Source organism: Orycteropus afer, unplaced genomic scaffold (assembly GCF_000298275.1).
Source record: "Orycteropus afer afer isolate SDZICR_OR568_19922 unplaced genomic scaffold, OryAfe1.0 scaffold00193, whole genome shotgun sequence".
Lineage (NCBI taxonomy): Eukaryota > Metazoa > Chordata > Mammalia > Tubulidentata > Orycteropodidae > Orycteropus > Orycteropus afer.
The window spans coordinates 1,491,220-1,511,070 of NW_006921780.1; the positions used below are offsets into that span (position 1 = coordinate 1,491,220).

Here is a 19,851-nt window from a genome sequence, read left to right on the forward strand (position 1 = left end):
ATAGCCAGGGGATGGCCTGCAGTGCAGTTAATTACTAATATGGCCCTTCTAGCCATAGTCCTCTGTTTTGTGATGTATTGCAAATCCTAACCTCTATGCCTGTGGTTATGGTCCCATTTTGGAGTGAGTTGTCCATTATGTTAATGAGGCAGAATAAGGATGAGATGTATCTTGAGTCTGCCTTAGCAGAGGGTGTGACTCAAGTCACAACTCTTAGTTTCCTTGAGGATATAGTCTGGATCCAATATTTATGAATGCTCTGGCAAAGTTATTTTTCTTGCTCTGGATGCTACATCTTGTTCATCACCATCTGACCTTCATTTCTTGTGAGTTGAGACAGTAGCCTATCATCTGACCTGATTCACCAGCTTCCACAGCCTTGCGAGTCAGCAGCCTGTCATCTGACCTGCCAATTTGGATTCTTAGCCCCCTGCAACCACATGAGTGAAGAGAATCCTTCAGACTTATGCTTGACCCACTACTGAGGGAATTAGTAGCCTCCACAACCACATGAACCATTTTCTTAGTGGTTCCTGAATTCTGTGAGATGTTACCACAAATTTGGGAAACTAAGATGTGAGGGAGAGTACTGAGAGAAAGAGGGATATTTGATGTGAGAGATGATGGAGTGGTACAACAGTTTGAAAAAAGTTTGTCATTTGGGACATCTTTAACCTCCACAACATAAGGACCAGGCTTGTGCTGATCATTCTAAAAAAAAAAAATTATTCAAAGTGTGTCTTTGTCTGAAACAATAATATCATTTATATATGGCTATTTATATATTTTTGATAGGAAGAAAGAGTAATCATAAAATAAAATCTCTGCTTCCAAAGCAACAGGAAAATACAGAAAAAACTGGTAGCAATATTGGAAATTTATGTGGGAGGTGATTTAAAAGAAGAAGAACTGAAAGGCTAATAATTATAAAAAGAGATGTTTAAATTCATTACTAAGGCCAAGTGTTAGTGGAGACAGAGACAAAGAAATGCACATGAATAAATTGTGGGAATATAATGTACTGCAGTCATCTAGAAAAAAATCTGGTAGAAATTAAATTTAAATGTACCTTATATACTATCAATTTTGCTGTTTGGAGTATCACACTAACACATTTCACACATATTTATAGATGGGCATTCATGAAAATATTGTTTGGGGTGTTGGGTATTTAGAAGCAATCTGGGGATTTATTACTGGGAAAGTAGATATGCAAAATAAGTTGAATTAAAATTTTGGAGGATTGTGCAGTTGTTAGGTGCTATGAACTTAATGAACACAAACCAAAATAAATAATTCCCCCCCAAAAAAAGCTAGGTGGAAAAAAAATCAGCAATGCAATGAAATCAACTCAACACAACTTATGAAAATAGAAAATACATATACAGAAAACAAAATTTTCATAAGGACACCTATATAAAAAAAATATATGGGGCAAATAAATTAAAGTGGTTGCATATGGAGAGAAAATAAGACAGTAAATGGAAATAAATAACAGAAAAATTCAAATAGTAATATACTTTCTGAAGTAACAATGTATCTGTTCATGTCTTTCCAAGTCACAGTACAAAGTCACAAGTCTGCAGCATACTAGTCTATATTATCATCTATTTAAATCCCTTTTAGGGCAAATTATTGTTTTCAATTATCTATTATCATAAACAAGGTGCAAGTGAGAATCTATATACGCTGCCTATTGTTGTGAGGTCAATTCCTAGAGTAACTGCAGTATCAAACAGTATTCATGATTTACACTTTGAATAGATAATGCCAAACAACTATTCCAAAAACTGTGAACTTTATACACCCAGAAAATGTAATTGTTGTCTGAGCTGTAATTGATTTGATGTATTCTTTACTACTTTATTTAGACCAAAAAAAACCTCACACATGCAAATTTATATGTATCTGAATGTGATCACTGTAGATTAACTATTTACATGTTTAACAGTCTTTTGTTGCATTTTTTGTAGTTGTTGTTAACTGCCTGATTACTATTTGTTGTCATTTTTGTATTGCTCCCTTTTTTTTGTAAGTTTTCATTCATTGAAACAAGTAACTATATTTAATTGTTATTTTTCAGTAATTATTACACACACACACACACACACACATATATATATATATACACACACACACACACATGACAAAATCTATCAATATATTGGTAAAACTAAATTGGCTATAATTATATAAATTTCCTAGACATGCCTTTATGACAGATGCAAATGTGTGTGTGTGTGTGTGTGTGTGTGTGTATATATATATGTATATATATATATATATACCAATCCTACTTGAAAGTTTTTTCTTCCTGGAAAGATCTCTGTGATAGATGCACAAAAAAGGCAAAACCGGAAAATCATCATTATTAGCTAAACCTTTGCCCCAAACTATAATTTGGAACTAGTAGATGTACTATGTGGGAGGTTAATTTGGAGGGGTAGCTATGAGTTGGATGTGATTCCACAGCAGTGAGTTTTGAGGTTTTTTGTTTTTTTTTTTAAGGTAGGCTAAGGAAGGTTGGGCAATCTACTTCCTTAGTGATACTGCCTGGGAAACCCAAGGAAGCTCTATGAGTCACATCCAACTGGATGGCAGTCAGTATGGTTTTTTGGTTTGGAAGTGACTGCTTGAATAATTTCTTTTAGAAGGATCAGCACCAGGCTGGTCCTCATGAGGCAGAGGTTGAAAATGTCCCAAATGTCCAACTTTTCCAAACTGCTGTGTCACTCCGTCATCTCTAACATAACTCTTCCATCTCCCCTCAGTATTCCCTCTCTTGTCTTAGGGGTCCATATTTCACTGTAATATCTCACAGAACTCACAAACTGCCAAGGAAACAGCTCAGGTGGTGCTAGAGGCTGGGAGGCTGGCAAGTCCCAAGTCCACAGGTAGGTCTGGAGGATTCTCCTAACTCATGTGGTTGCAGGGGCTGCCAAACCCAAATCAGAGAATCAGATGACTGGCTACTGTCTCAAGTAGGGGTGAGATGATGATGAACCAAACGCAGGACTGGAGCACGAGAGAGAACTTTCCCAGAACATTCACATACATACATACCCTCAAGGAATCTAAGGGTGACTTGAGTCATACCCTCTAGCAAAACAAGAGTCAAGATACATCCCACTCTAAATAGGCACAGAGACTAGGATTTAAAATACATTACAAAATGGAGGACAACAGCTAGAAAGGCCATATTAAACAATTCACTACACTGTAGGCCATGCCCTGGCTCTTCTAGCCATTGGGCCTTTTACAGTTGAAGGATTAATTTGCCCCTCCCTATCATTGTACAAGTCCCAAAGTTATTAACAATCACTTCTTCAGTAGGGCAAAGAGTGTGAAGGGTGAGGTTACTCAGGTACCAGCCATTCAGGTCTGCTGTAGGTGTCCATTTGATATGATCAGGTAACCAAAAGTTTGTTTCATCATCACCCTTTCTGGCCTCTGATAAAATTTAAATTAGAGTATGTTATTACCTTGCTTTGAGTCTCTCTTTAGGTATGAGCACAATGTTAGATTTCCCTTTCTGCATAACCCATTTATTCTTTCCTTTACCTTCAGCTATTATTTCCTTTTCCTTTCATTGTCATTTACTTTTACCCAAACTTTTCCACCTTGTGAAGGGACATCATGTTCTTATGCTGTGCCAGTCCAGATTGCTGGTAGCAAGACCCGTCTAGCAAGTGTTTCCTCCTCAGTCCACTCCCATTCATATTGGGTAGGGTTACACAGGTACAGCACTAATGGGCTATCTTGACCACGGGGCTATATGGTAGTAGTCACTACAAACCCCAACTTTTCCAGGTATAGTCCATCCCATAAGTCCCTTGGAAATTCTGGCATACAGGTTCAAGGATATAGTTGCAGTCTCTTGCTTAGGGATCACCTTGTGTCTAGCACCCACAGTTGCATCCTGGGTCCTGGGACTACAGCTTCTGGCAAGAAGAAAGCAATGTCAGGTGATGTGGGGAAGAATTGTGTAGCAGCAGCACCAGCATCCTCCCCGATCCTCTCTTCCCCAGTTTCCCCAGAGAAGCATAGGAAACTGTCCAGTGGTGATCCTCCTTCCTCCTCCTTCATGGTGAGCGTGAGCACACACTCACAAAGGCATATGCACCAGCTCTTCAAGCCTTTATCTCCTGTTTTGGATCACAAATGTTTCAATTACCCATTCCAATTGTCTATCAAACATATTGAGGATGATATGCAACATCGTATGTCCACTTAATATGATGTTTCTTAGCCATTCCTGCATCCTATGGGCTGCAAAATATATTCCTTGGTCTGAGGAAATATAACTTGGTGGCCTAAATTAGTACAGTATCTTTTGTAGCAATGCATTAATGATGTTTTTGGAATTTTCATCTGTCACAGGATAAGCAAAGCCCAGTCCAGAGTAATTATTCCTTTGGGGACCCATTTCTAGCTACCTGGATTTACTGGCACCATTTGGTTACATACAATCAACTTACCAGCTATGTGCAGGGCCTTCCACACAGGGAATCTGCCCCGTACCCATCTGTTACCTCTGTCTTTCTCGCTGACAGACAGAGCAGTCATTATTGACATTTTGTGCTTCAGAGGCTACAAGTGGGAAACAAAGGTGACATAAGCACTACTTTCATTGTTCTTCTGATGTCCAGTCTGTCTACTATATCAATAATTCTCAAATATTTGAGGTTGGATTTTTAGCAATACCTTTCTCTAGAATTCATTGCTTGGCATTATTTGATATCTTTCATCTTTACTCTAAATCTATAGGCTGAAAAATATGTGTGAGTTGCTATAACCAGACTGAGAGTCTCAAATCTGGAAAAAATTCTGACAGAGTCATCCTTTGTTAGATTCTCATAATGTCAGATTCCCAATTTAATGTCCCAGATTGAAAAATAAAGACAAAAAATGATTGGATGGAAGGCACTCAGAAAGTACTGATATATAATGAACGTATCAGTTGTTGCTGTTGAGTCAGTTCTATGTCATGATGACCTCCAGTTATGATGAATCCATGAATGTCAGAGTAATTGTGCTCCATAGAGTTTTCAATGCCTGATTTTTCAGAAATAGACCCCAGGCCTTTCTTTGGAGGTATCTCTGGGTGGACATGAACCCTCAACATTTCAGTTAGCAGCTGAGCCCATTAAATGTTTGCACAACCCAGGGACTCCAAAGAATGGACAAAAATATCTATAACAACTAGAATTTGGAAGAAAAATAAAACAAAAAAACTAAAGGAGACTACTCCTTACAACAGGAATGAAGGGAAAAAATAGAATATCCTTTGCATTTGGAGAAAGCTGGCAAGGATTTTGAAGGATATGTGAACTCTGAAACATCATGAAGATCAAAGAAAGTTAGAAGTATCACAAGGGAAACATAAATTACTATCTCTATATATTTGAATGGTTGTTGTGTAGGTGAAAGTTTAAATGCAAACTATGAATCTTCAGAGACAATAGGACTAAGAGAAAGACAATATATAGAAATAGCACTTTATAACAATTAGAGATATCTAACAGTGGTATAACTCCTTATTTAGTAATCTGAAGCCTGAATGACACAGGGAGACAGAGAAATTGAAAGTGATAGTTATAGTCTTTTCCAACACTGGACAAGCTCATGATTATATAAATAATTTTCTATTGGATTGGTCCCATTTTCTCCATGACCTTTTTGTGAAAGATCTTACTAAAGATATGTCTAAGCTCTGGAGAATTTCTGATAGTGGAAACTTCTATACTGTATTCCCACTGCCATCAAGTCAATTCTGACTCGTAGTGATCCCTATTGGGTTTCCAAAGCTGTAAATCTTTACAGAAGTAGATTGCTTCAACTTCCAATTTGGAGCAGCTGGTGGGTTTGAACCACTCACCTTCTGGTTAGCAGCCAAATGCCTCACCCATTGAGTCACCAGAGCACCTTTAAACAACAGAAAGGATACAATATTTAGATTAAGTAAACATTAACTGAATAATAAATAATAATAATATCCTGTGTGGCTTAAAGTACTGACAGAATTAATTGACAACAGTTAACGTATAACGCGTGAGGTGGGTTAAGATGGTGTGCTACTAACAGACCACACATAACATCCATCTTTCAGCAGAGATTTTGAGAAACTCAGTAAAACAGATACAAATAATGATTCTGGAGTTATGCATGTAATAGAAGATCAAGTATTAGATTCAGTGAAAACAGGGAAAGTGAGCAGGAGAAAAAGAAAAATGGCGGTAAGCCAGCTGAGCTAAAGAGAAGAAACACAAAGAAAAGTCAAAGAGGAAAAGAGAGGGGAAAAAAAAAACAAAACCCTGAACCTAAAGACATAGTAGTAGACAGAGTGGGAAGATTTCAAGGTGAACTCAAACAGCAGGAGTGGGAGAAGATTGTGCTGTGAAACAGATCAGGCCTCCTGTAGCTTAAGCTGCAAAGGAGACTGCAAGGGAGTAAGGGAAAGGGAAGAGAAACTCTCTCCTAATAAACAAAACCCCAAATCAGACCCAAGGCAGTGAGCACAAGTCCAACTCTTCGCAACACTTTTTAGCACAGAGTGGAACTGAGGCCTGTGACTTCAGGCAGGAATCATGGATTCTTGCAGAGGAGGGCTGTCCTTTCTCCTTTAGAGAGGCTGGTGGATTTGAACTGCAGGCCTTTGATTGACAGCTGAATGGCACCATCAGCAAGCCTCTCCAAATGGATGCAGGGGCTGCATCACTGGCTGAACTCTCTCACACTAAGCACGAAAAAAGAGCTTTAGCCTTTTCTCCTAGAGGTCACTTTTTCAACCTATCATCTTTCTCCTACATGGATATTCAGTGAATGAGCAGATTCTGCCACAACAGCCAAGTCCCAGTGCTGCTGGATGAACATAACCAGAAAAATACCTCCACAATTATCTTATCCTCCCTTTATTTTTCTACTTTCCTCTTACCCAATTTTTCTTCCTTTTTATCTGGTCATTTACTCCTGAACCTCCTCATCTTCTTTCATTTTTACCAAAGCTTCATCTGCCTCACCCACCCACTTTTGTTTTCTCTCTTTTTCTTAAATTCTTTTTCCCTTTTCTCCATTTCTTATCATCTATTTCAATTCTTTCTTTTCATCTCTTCTTCTTCTTCTTGGTTTCCTTTTTTTCTCTCTTTTTTCCCCTGCCTCCTCCAATGGGTGGAACTTATTAATCCTCCACTAGTCAGCCATAGGTACCACACCGATTACCTCACCCAACAGATGAGTAACACCAATAGCTCCTGTACCACAGGACCAACAACAGGTGCTGGACAACATCTGGTAGTCCCAACCACAACTCTTCATGACGAGCAGAGACCTGCACCCACAGCCCCACCAGTTACTCCACCAACACAGAGAAAGCTGGAGCATGATGCAGCTCAGCCAAGCTAACCATGAAAGAAGTACACCTGCTCCACACTTCCAGATATATTAAAGCAAACTAAAACATAAAACCATGGTGAAACAAATCAGTACATAACTAACAAACAAATACAACAACTTCAAAAAGTCTAGGAAACAATGGACAACTTCAAACAACAAACAGGATAAGATAGTAGAAACAAGTGTCCAAACTAAAGAATTAGGAAGTCTCCCTGGGGAAAGAACAAGTAATAGCTCTATCTGATAAGGAATTGAAAAAAATATATATATGTATGGGAGCTCTGGTGATGTATTGCCTGAGACATTTGACTGCTAACCAGAAGGCTGGCAGTTCAAACTCACTCAGCCACTCTTCAGAAAGAAGATTCTGATTCTTTCTTCTTTTTTGATGTGTGCATTTATTGCTATAAATTGACCTCTGAGTACTGCTTTTGCTGTGTCCCAAAGATTTTGGTAAGTTATATTTTTATTCTCATTTGTTTCTAGGAGATTTTTTTTTTTTAATTTATTTCTGTTTATTGCTTCTATTACCCAGTAGTTTTTGAACAGTGTATTATTCAATTTCCACATATTTTATTTTTTTTTCCCTTGGTCTTCCTATTATTGATTTCTAATTTTATAGCATTGTGATCCTAGAAGATGCTTTGCAGTATTTCAATGTTTTAAAATTTATTGGGGCTTGTTTTGTGCTGTAACATATGGTTTATTCAGGAGAATGATCCATGTACACTGGATACGAATGTGTACTGTACTTTTGTTGGGTGGAATGCTCTGTATATATCCATGAGGTCAAGTTGGTTGATTGCATTTTTGAGCTCTTCTGTATCTTGATTGAGTTTTTTCCTAGTTGTTCTATCTTTCCATGAAAGTGGTGTATTAAAATCTCCTACAACTAATGTAGAATTATCTATTTTTCCTTTCAGTTCAGTTAATGTTTGCTTTATGTATTTTGGAACTCTTTCATTGAGTTCATAGATATTTATTATGGTAATATCTTCTTGGTCAATTGACCCTGTTAACATTGTGTAGCTCACTGTTGTTGAGTTGACTCTAACTCATAGCGATTCCTCCTTGGTTTTTTGAGGCAGTATTTCTATGGAAGTAGATTGCCCAGTCTTCCTTCTGCAGAGTGGCTGGTGGGTTTGAATTGCTAGCCTTCTGGTTAGCAGTCAAATGCCTTAGGCACTCTGTATGGTGGCCTTCTGTTTCCCTTATGCTGGTTTTAACCTTGAAGTCTGTTGTTGTTGTTGTTATATGCTGTCGAGTAGGACCTGACTCATAGCGACCCCTCCTTGGGTTTCTGAGGCAGTATCACTATGGAAGTAGATTGCCCCATCTTCCTTCCGAGTGAAGTCTATTACATCAGAAGTTAATATTGCCACTCCTGTTCTTTTTTGGTTGCCATTAGCTTGACAAATATTTTTCCATCTCTTGATTTTTAAATTGTTTTTATCTTTGTGTCTAAGGTAGGTCTCTTGTAGGCAGCACATTGATGGGTCATCTTTTCTTACCCAATATACCACTCTCTCTTGACTGATATATTTATTCCATTCACATTCAGTGTAATTCATGATAGGTATGAGGCTATTGCTGTCATTCTATTGTGATTTTTGTTGTATTGTTGGTGATTTCTTTGTTTCAAATATTTCTTTTTGTGCTTAGTTCATTTGGTTATCAAATATTTTTCCCCTTTTATTCATTATTGTTGGTTTTGAGTTTAGTAAGCCCTTATGATTTTCTTCTTTCTTAGTTTGGGTAGAAGGATTCTTAATTATCTTTGTGATTACCCTAAAATAAATTCTTATCTCCTTAAGTTTGCAATAGTGTGTTCTATAAAGACATTGTCCTGACTTCCTTTCCATCTGGAGGTTTTGTAATTATAACATTTATTCCTTCTGTTTGCTTTGTTATTGGTTTCATTTATAGATATACTCCTCTATTTCTCTATTTATATTTCTTGTGAGCTTATTTTGAGAACTTTTTTCTGGGTTAGTTTCTAGGTGGTGGTGCCAAGTGTCTTGATTTTAATTTGTTGTTTTTAATTGCAGTTTTTCTGTTGGAAGGACTCCCTTTAGCATTTCTTGTAGATTTGGCTTGGTTTTCACAAATTCCCTCAACTTCTGTTTGTCTGGGAATGTCTTAATTTCACCCTAATATTTGAGGGACCATTTTGCTGAATATATAACTCTTGGTTAGCAATTCTTTTCCTTCAACGTTTTGTATATGCCATCTCATTTGTGTATGCCATCTCATTGCCTTCTTGCCTGCATGGTATCTGCTAAGTAATCAGAGCTTAGTGTTATTGGTTGCCTGTTGTAGGTAACATTTTGTTTTTCCCAAGTTGCTCTCAAGAGTCTTTCTTTGTCTTTGATTTTAGAAAGTTTGATTATGATGTGTCTTGGTAACTTTCTCTTGGGGTCTATCCTGTCTGGGGTTTGCTGAGCTCCTTGGATAGATATTTTTTCTTCTTTCATGATATAGAGGAAGTTTTCTGTTAGTAAATCTTCAAAAATTTGTCAGTTTTTTTTTCTCTTCTTGTTCTGGAATTCTAATTGTTGTTGTTGTTGTTGTTATGTGCCATCGAGTCAGCCCTGACTCATAGCGACCCCTCCTTGGGTTTCCGAGGCAATATCACTACGGAAGTAGGATTGCCCAACCCTCCTTCCGAGGAGTGGCTGATGGGTTTGAATCACCAGCCTTCTGGTTAGCAGTCAAGTGCTTTAGCCACTATGCATATGTTATTTCTTTTCATGTCATCCCATATAACTCTTAGGTTTTCTTCATTTCTCTTAAATCTTTGTTCTGATTCTTTGTCACACCATATCAAATGTTCAGAGAAGAGCTGACACCTACACTACTCAAACTTTTCCAGAACATAGAAAATGATGGAATACTCCCAAATTCATTCTAAGAAGCAAGCATAACCCTGATACCAAAACCAGGTAATGACCGCACTAAAAAGGAAAACCACAGACCAATGTCCCTCATGAATGTAGATGCAAAAATCTTCAACAAAATCTTTGCCAACAGAATTCAACAACATATCAAAATAATAATAATAATAATAATAATAATACATCACAACTAAGTGACATGCATACCAGGTATGCAAAGATGGTTCAACATCAGAAAAACAATCAATGTAATCTATCACTTAAATAAAAGAAATATATGATCATGTCAACTGATGTAGAAAAGGCATTTAACAAAATCCAATACCCATTCCTTCTATGTATAGGGTCATGTCACCTGCAAATAGAGATAGCTTTACTTATTCTTTGCCAATTTTGATGCTTCTTATTTCTCTTTCTTGCCTTATTGCTCCAGCTAGGAATTCCAATACAATGTTAAATAGAAGTGGTGGCAGAGGATATTTTTATCTGGTTCCCAGTCCCAAGGGGAATGCTTTGAGAACCTACAGATTGGGAAAAAAAAATATTTGACTATGAGATATCTGACAAGGGACTTATCTCTAAAAATTATAGAAACCTTCAACACTAAAAAAATGAACAATCCAGTTAAAAAATGGTCAAAGAACATGAACAGACACTTCACTAAAGAAGACATACAGAGGTCCAACAAACACATGAGGAAATGCTCACATTCATTAGCCATTAGAGAGATGCAAATCAAAATAAAAATGAGATGTTATCCCAACCCTGGAATTACAGCAAAGTTCAACAAGACAGAAAATAACAAATGCTAGTGAAGGTGTAGAGTGATTAGAACTCTCACACACTGCTGATGAGACTGTAAAATGGTACAGCCACTGTAGAAAATGGTATGGCATTGCCTTAAAAAATTGAAAATAGAAATACCATTTGATCCAGAAATTCTATTACTAGGAATGTATTGTAAAGAGATGAGATCAAGGACACCAATAGACATATGCACAATCTCCTTTTAATTTCCCAGATTTCTGTTTCTATTGTCAAATATTCACACACCATATGAACATTTAAATTATTTTTGCCTCATTACTTATACTACCACAAACAAACAAGAAAATATCAATGAGTTAGCTTTTAATGGCAAAATATTTATTGTGATATTAGAAAAAAATAAAATTTTATGTTAATAAATTTTTCCATAGAAAGAAGAGCTCAATTTTTGTGGCAACATGATATGGGCATGAGGTCCCTGGAGCTATTTCCACATGGCAGAAGAGTGAAAAGAAAATTGTAGAATGTCAAGAGATTATTGGGAAAAGACCAATCTTTGATGTATTTTGTGTTAAAAAGATAAGAAACATAAAGATTTCAGCAGAATCAATATGAATGATATGAAAGAGACCCCTGAGAAAATTTGATTCCGTCATCTTATTTAGTATTGGCACAATTTTCTGACAGATATGTATTGATGAAAATAGTTTTATTTCTTATTCATTGAATTACTCACTTATCAGCATGTCAATAAATCACCTTTAATACAGTTCTATCTTTTGTGTTAATACTGAAGGATGAGTCTTGCCAAAACTTTTCTTCAAATGGCTCACTCCAAGTCCACAACTATCAGACAGTGGCTGGCTAAATGATAACAGTGATGCAGAAAAGATTAACAGCCTTCAACAGAATCTTCAAGTCTACTTGATCTGGAAATCTCCTGAGAGAACAGTGAGTAATTCTCTGCTAATTAACCCCATGAGGGAAGAAACCACTTTCTACTTATTCCCAGGGGATGAAAACCTCAGTGGAGTCCACCTTCCTTTGTCATCTCCCTATGAAACCTATGACTATGTCTATAACTTCCTTGGTGGAGTGTATAAGGTACATTTAAGAATGCAGAGACACAGGGAAACATGAACCCCTATGGTCTTTGGCACAGGTGAGTTTGGGTTCACTGAAGTCTGGGGAGAAAACATTCATTTCCTATGGTTAGGATGAGAGCCTCATACTGTAAAGATTCAATTAATGAAGATTTGAGGAGGCTTGAATCTTGGCATAAAGATGGACATGAATTTATGATAAAGCCCATTTTTGGAGTCTAGGCTGTGTAGATTTAAACTTAGAAATAGCACTTGTTATTCAAACACACTGGGTTTCCAGTTAGAGTCAGTTCTTATACTCGCCCTTCCTACTTGTCTTACTCTTAGCTTTTTCTAGGCTTGCAAGTCTGATCCAAGTATGCTCACTTAAAAATAAACTACTTTCGTATGACTAATTCATGCCAAGAATTGTGAAAGATAAAGATGAACCATACCCTAATCAAACTCAAAATCTAAGGAAGGTGAAGAAAAAACAAGACATTTTGAACACAACATGGTAAAGGTTACACTAGAGGACCACTAGAGAAATCAAACAGAAAACTCCTACAGATTTGTGTGTGTGTGTGTGTGTGTGTGTGTGATGGAAAGGACATGAGATCACAGTAGCAGTTGGAAGGATTTCTGTAGGAAGCAATGACTGAGATGAAACTTGAAGGAAACCAGAGAGTTACAAGATCAGAGTAAGAGGATCTTTCAAGAAAAGAGTTGTTGTTTTTGTTGTTATTTGCATTTAAAAAAACAACTATCAGTGAATTAGCACAGTGAACTCAGAACATAGTCTGTAGTGCAGTGTGGCACAGACGCATATAGGGAATTTTGAATGTGCTCATTTAATATTCAGGAGACAGAGCTGAGCTGGAGACAGGGATATGGAATAACTGTAAATTTTGTGATAGGAGTTCACCAATAAAGATATGTGAAGACACGAGATTAGGGACCAGAGCATGAAGCTAGTGTACATATCTACTTATAGAAATGGTAAAAGAAGATGAGTCAATGAGAAATCAAAATCACACACACACACACACATCGTACAATAAAAATACCTGAGAGGAAGTTTCCATATAGGTAGAAGATAAATCTGGAGAGATTAGTTTCATGTGAGTTAAAGGAGACCACCTTCAAGGACCAATAACAAGAAATCCCTGATTCAAATATATGGTCATAATGTAAAGACTGAGAATTTTTCATTGCTTTAGGATTTAGTAAGTTACTGAGTCCCAGGTCCTTCTTGTCAAGGATTTCATTTCACTTGAATTCACAGTGTTCATAAAAGCAGCAGTCAAAAAATCAAATGAGGTACAGCATAGGACACATCTGCTGAAAAAAATTCTTTTAAAGTATTAAAAATAAAGACGTCCCCTAAAGGACTGATGTGCCCCTGACACACACCATGGTGTTATCAATCGCCCTATTTTCATGTGAAATACGGACAGTGAATAAGGAGTTTCAAAGAAGAATTGATGTATTTCAATTATGATGTTGGTGAAGAATATTTAACATACCATGGGCTGCCAGAAGAATGAAAAAACCCTTCCTGGATAGAAGTATAGTTAGAAAGCTCCTAAGAAGAGAAAAAGGCAAGACTTCTTCTCAGGTACTTCAGACATGTTATCAGGAGGGACCAGTCCCTGGAGAAAGACATTATGCTTGGTAAAGTAGAGAGGATCAGTATAAAAGAGGAAGGCTCTCAACAAAATGGATTGACACAGTGGCTGAAAAGATGGGCTCAAACACAAGAGAGATTACAAGGATGCTACAGGACTTGGCAGTATTTAGTTCTGCTGTGCGCAGGGTTTCTGTGAGACGGAATTGATTAGTCAGTGCCCAATGACAGCACTATCACTGACAAACAGGGTAGATAGTTTCCGTGTATTAGCAGGGAAAAACTCAAACAGCAAATGGATTAGGTGTGTATTCAAAGGAGATATTGTTTCTATTGTTCTTTCAGAAAGGTTTGCTCTGAATAGAATGATAAGGTGAATAGCTATTGAGCATTTAGTGCTAGACACTTTCACATATTGATTTAGTTAATCCTCATTGTTGTTGTTGTTGTTGTTGTTATGTGCCATCGAGTCGGCCCCGACTCATAGCAACCCCTCCTTGGGTTTCCAAGGCAGTATCACTACGGAAGTAGGATTGCCCAACCTTCCTTCTGAGGAGTGGCTGGTGGGTTTGAACCGCCAGCCGTCTGGTTAGCAGGCAAGTGTCTTAGCCACTATGCTACCAAAGCTCCCTTAATCCTCATTAAAGCTCTGTTAAATAGGCACTATTATTTCCCATCTACTAAGTAAGATATTAAGATTCAGAGAGATAATGTAACTTGTCCGATATCAGTCAAGAAATCAGAGGCAGAAAGAATTCTGTCTGAGTTGAGTTCACATTTTTAATCATTATTCTATCTAAACTCAAACTCACGGCCGTCGAGTCAGTTCTGACTCATAGTGACTCCTCCTTAGGTTTCTGAGGCGGTATCACTAAGGAAGTAGATTGCCTAAACTTCCTTCTGAGGAGTGGCTGGTGGGTTTGAACAACCAGCCTTCTGATTAGCAGTCAAATGCCTTAGGCACTACGCTACCAGAGTTCCCAATTATTCTACAGTGTCTCCCAAATTTATATATATATGAAAGTATTGGCAACTTACTAATGATTTTGAATCTCTGAAAGAGCATAGTACAAAAATACCAGATAACCAAAATAATGTTTATATTTCTACTACATTGATTTCCTTCTGTTCGTTGTGTGTGTCCTTTTCTTTGTTCATAGGTAGCTGTGCTGGGGATATGGAGAATGGAAGCCTATCAACTGTGACTGAATTTATCTTCGTTGGGTTTCCCCAACTCTATGATGGTGGTCTCCTATACTTCTTTCCTTTACTTTTCATCTATACCTTTACTGTTATTGGTAATCTAATGATTTTCTTTGCTGTGAGGATGGATATACGTCTCCACAATCCCATGTATAATTTCATCAGTCTCTTCTCATTCCTTGAGATGTAGTATACCACAGCCACCATCCCTAAAATGCTCTCCAATCTGATCAGCGATCAAAAGACCATCTCCTTCATTGGAGGCCTCTTGCAGATGTACTTCTTCCATTCCCTTGGAAACACTGAAGGGGTCTTGCTGACTGTCATGGCCATTGACAGGTATGTAGTCATCTGTAGCCCACTCCACTACCCAACGATCATGAGTCCTCGGCTATGTGTTCAGCTCTCCGCAGGGTCTTGCATCTTTGGTTTCTTTATCCTTCTCCCTGAGATTGTATGGATTTCAACCCTACCCTTCTGTGGTCCCAACAAAATCCATCAGATCTTCTGTGATTTCAGTCCCTTATTGAATTTGGCCTGTACAGATGCCTCCGTGATCCTAGTGCAAGATGTGATTCATGCTCTTGCCATTCTAACAAAAGCTCTGATTATTTCTCTTTCTTACATCAGAATTATCATTGTGATCTTCAACATCCCTTCAGCTGAGGGCAGCAAAAAGGCCTTTTCCACCTGTACTGCCCACATTGCTGTCTTCCTGCTGTTTTTTGTCAGTGTGGGCCTCATGTATCTTAGATTTTCAGCTACTTATACACCCTTTTGGGACACGACTATTGCTTTGACATTCTCTGTACTTGCTCCCCTTTTCAATCCCATTATATATAGCCTGAGAAATAAGGATATGAAAGAGGCAATTAAGAAGCTCCTTTGTTTTCAAAAGGTCATTAATATACCTGAGAGATAATTTAGTCTGTAGGTCTCTATGCAAATGGTACTTATTCCTAACATATTGTCCTCAAAATGTAAAACAAAACAAAACAAAAAACGCCCCATGCAATTTAAAACAATTATGTAATTAGTCCTATTTTCTCCAATATGAGCTGGTGAGCAGTGGTAAAGAAAGTCTTCTGCAAATTTACAGAAATAGCAAAAAGAAAAACAAGAAAAAAATCCCTTACTAAATTTCTAGGGACTTGAGGATATTTTCTTTTCTTCATCTCTAATTTTTATTTATTTGTTTAGCTATGATTATCTTTTTTATTTGAAAATGGACAAGTAATCAAATAGTAATACTTGAATGTATTACCTTGACTATTCAACTTTTTTCCCACTTAGATATGCAATCTGCCTTTACAATACCATTAGTGTCCTTATAAAGTCCACAAGGTTCAGTCAGAGTACATGCTAATTATCTGTGATACTGTGGTGATTTGTCAAAAAGCATCCAGTAAGGTACTGGACAAAGAGAAGCATGGCTCCTGACACCCAGATTACAGACTTTATCTCCCTAACTCTCTGTCTTTTCCTCACTGATTTTGCAACACATGTGTTGTTATGATCTACATGTGATACTGTTATCATCATGGGCATGGGAATAATGAACTGTATTTGATATTTGTTAACTAATATACAGAGCAACTGAGTAGAGTAGTCCTCTGTATTTGAAAAGTTTCTGTCTTAATGTGGAGACAATGGAAGAGATTATTAACACATAATAAATCCATATGTTTATATCTGTGTTGTTGTTGTTATTATGTGCCGTCGAGTCAGACCTGACTCATAGAGACCCCTCCATGGGTTTCTGAGGCGGTATCACTAGAGAAGTAGATTGCACAACCTTCCTTCCGAGGAGTGGCTGGTGGGTTTGAAGTGCCAGCCATCTGGTTAGCAGTCAAATACCTTAGGCACTATGCTACCAGAGCTCCTGTTTATATCTGTAGTCAATATGATTGATTAACTAATCCCCTTCTCTAAAAAAGACGTTTGTCTATTTTCCCTTCATTTTAGTACTAAAATATACAATTGTATAGTAATTTCCACACAGATTTATTTTATGCCTTTTTGCTTTCTACTACTCTGGTGATCCGTCATAAAAGTGAACATAGCCCAGGTAGCTTCTTCTCTTTCAGCCTTGCCCACTTAATAGGGTGATGGTTCAGAAGATGACAGACATAGTGAGCTGACCTGAACTCTTTAATCATGCAAGTGTTGGTGGGGATGTGGAGAGAAAAAGAGTTGCTCATTCACAGCTGCTCAGAATGTTAACTGGTGAGCCATTAAAAAAAAAAAAAAAATCTGTAGAAATTAAAGTAAACTCAATTGTGTCCTTTGTCCTAGCAATACTGATTTTAGGATTGTTTTCCAAGAACATTTTCACATATTGGTAAGTTGTTTAGGGTAGTTGTTACTGTATTATAAAATAAGTTGTTATTTGGGGGAATTGGAGGCAATCTAGGGACCATTTATGTGAACAGATATTTAAAATATATTGAAAAAAATACAGCAGATGGTACAAGTGTTAAATATTATGAACTTAATGAACACACAGCAACATAAATAATCCTTAAAAAGAGATTGTGAGTGAAAAATTCAGTAATGCAATTTAATTGAGTCAATATAATTCATGTAATGTGAAAGTCTATATTCAAAAATAAAAATGCATACTTTATAAGAATACAGACATAAAGATATGTATCAAATAATTTAAAATAGTTGTGTATAGAGGAAAAAATAGAAATGGAAATGACAATAAAGGGAATAAATAAAAAATAAACTTCAAATATCAATTGTATATATGAAAATGCTTTTTGTAATATAATAGTTCGCATGCAATCAGTGTTCTGAAATTTGGTTTTTGAATTGAAAACAAATTGTTTATATATTTGCATGTCATAGCATAGAGATGTGTTGTTTCCATATTAAAAATGTGCAGCATATTATTCTGTGTTGTGATAGTGTATTTTATCTTATTAATTTCTATGTTGAAAATGTAGAATTTTTTTCAATTACTTATGTTCACAAACAAGGCCATAGATAACATTTATGTATAGTTTGCACACTGTAATATTGTTGTGAGATTAATTCTGGAAGTCTAGCTGTAGCATAAAGCAATATTCCAAATGTTGTAGGAAAACAAAGTCCTTACCCCCTGTCGTGAAGAGCCAATGATCATCACAATAGGTGAAAGAGAGAAAGCAAAAAGGTTTATTGAGTGTCTGTTGATATCCAAGGAGACAGTGAGAATCCTTTCTCTAAAATGCCTGTCTCCCTGAGCTGGGGAAATGTTAGTGCTTTTAAAGGGTATTGGGCTGAAAGGGGGATAGGTCTTAGGAATGCTGGCAAGGTTTTCTTTTTGTTACAGAATGAGTTGTAGCTGTCTTGTGGTTTCTCGGCCCTTCTTCTGGTCAGTGATAAAGAAAACTGTCCTTGGTCCTTTAGATGCCTCACACTGTCTAGAGAGATTTATTCTGCAGAGGGGGAGAGTAAGGGTCTCCTTTATCTTGGTTGCTCCAGGGCTTGGTGTCATATTTCTCAGGGTCCCCTTGTTATGGCCTACAAGTCTCAGCAAAAACTAATTGGGGGCAAAGAGTTATGCTTCAAAGAATACATAACTGAGAATGATAAATCTAAAGAACTCAAGGTGGTAAACAAAGGCTGGATATACTATTTACTTAGAAGAGAATGATAAGGGAGGGGAAAAACAGTGAGTTAGTCACTAAGATTAATGTTTACTTTCATCATGCCTGTTAACTTCTAAAGGTTTTTCAAGTTTCAGTGAGGGGCCCTTCAGCCTTCTATTTCAACCTTTCTCACAAATACTATAAAAATTTATACACCCAGAAAATTTAATTGAGAGTAGCTATTCCAACATATTATCCCATTTAGAATTCCTTGTATTCTTTGTCAATCGAATTAGGCAAAATAAACACATTTCAATTTATACATGTTTGAAAATCACCAAAATAGAAAAGTCTTGTGTATATTTAATAGCTAGTTATTGTCCTTTTTTGTTGTTGCTAACTGCTTGATTATCATTTAATGCCAGTATTCCTATTGAGTCCTTTGTTTTGTAAATTTTAAGTCACTGGAAAATTACTATATATTTCATTATTGTTATAATGGCTCCGTAATTGCAATATGTGAAAAAATGCATATGAGGCATATTATGATCTATGTAAATATTGATTTTTTTTTCGATAAATCTAAAACGGTTGCTACTATATAAATTTCCTAAACATGCCTTTATAATATACTCCTTGAAGGCTGCCATTACTTCATTTTGTAATGGATGTTTTGGAATTAAAACGTAATCATGGGTCTACAGCCAAACATGTTACAATATCAGTAACTGAATTCTTTCACAGAGTCTAATAAAAAAATAAAATACTTGAAATTATGCAGACCTTTGCATTTCACTTAAAATTTCTGAGTAATGTTTTAGAGTAGAAAGGAATATAGCACATACAATTGGCTCAGCTGTTAATCCAAAACCCATACTTAAACTTCCTATTCTTTGCATGCTTTTAGAAAGGACATTCTCACCTTACAGCATAGAGTTCTAGGTAGGAATCTACTGAGGTTTTGGATGAGTTTTGCTGATTGCTTCCCCTATCATATATTTAATTGTCTTGAATGTGAATACAATGCCTGGAGCTTAGAGACTCAGTTTTGCAGGCATAAGAAAAAGGCCAAGAGGCTCACTTTTATCAGTTACAGGCTGAAATAGTATACAGTTACTTGAAGTTCGAGGAGACCTGGTGGCACAGTGGTTAAGTGTTTGTCTGCTAACAGAAAAGTATACCAAAAATTCAAATCCCAACTCATAGCAAGTCTATAGGACAGAGTACAACTGCCCCACAAGTTTCCCAAAGCTGTAATTTTTGGGATTGCCACGTCTCTCTCCCACGGAGCACCTGGTGGGTTCAGA

At 36.9% G+C, this 19,851-nt stretch overlaps 1 pseudogene; it reads left to right on the top strand.

Moving 5' to 3' along the window:
• Window positions 1-14,940: 14,940 nt before the first annotated feature.
• On the top strand, window positions 14,941-15,888 carry LOC103202819 (annotated as a pseudogene).
• Window positions 15,889-19,851: the final 3,963 nt, after the last annotated feature.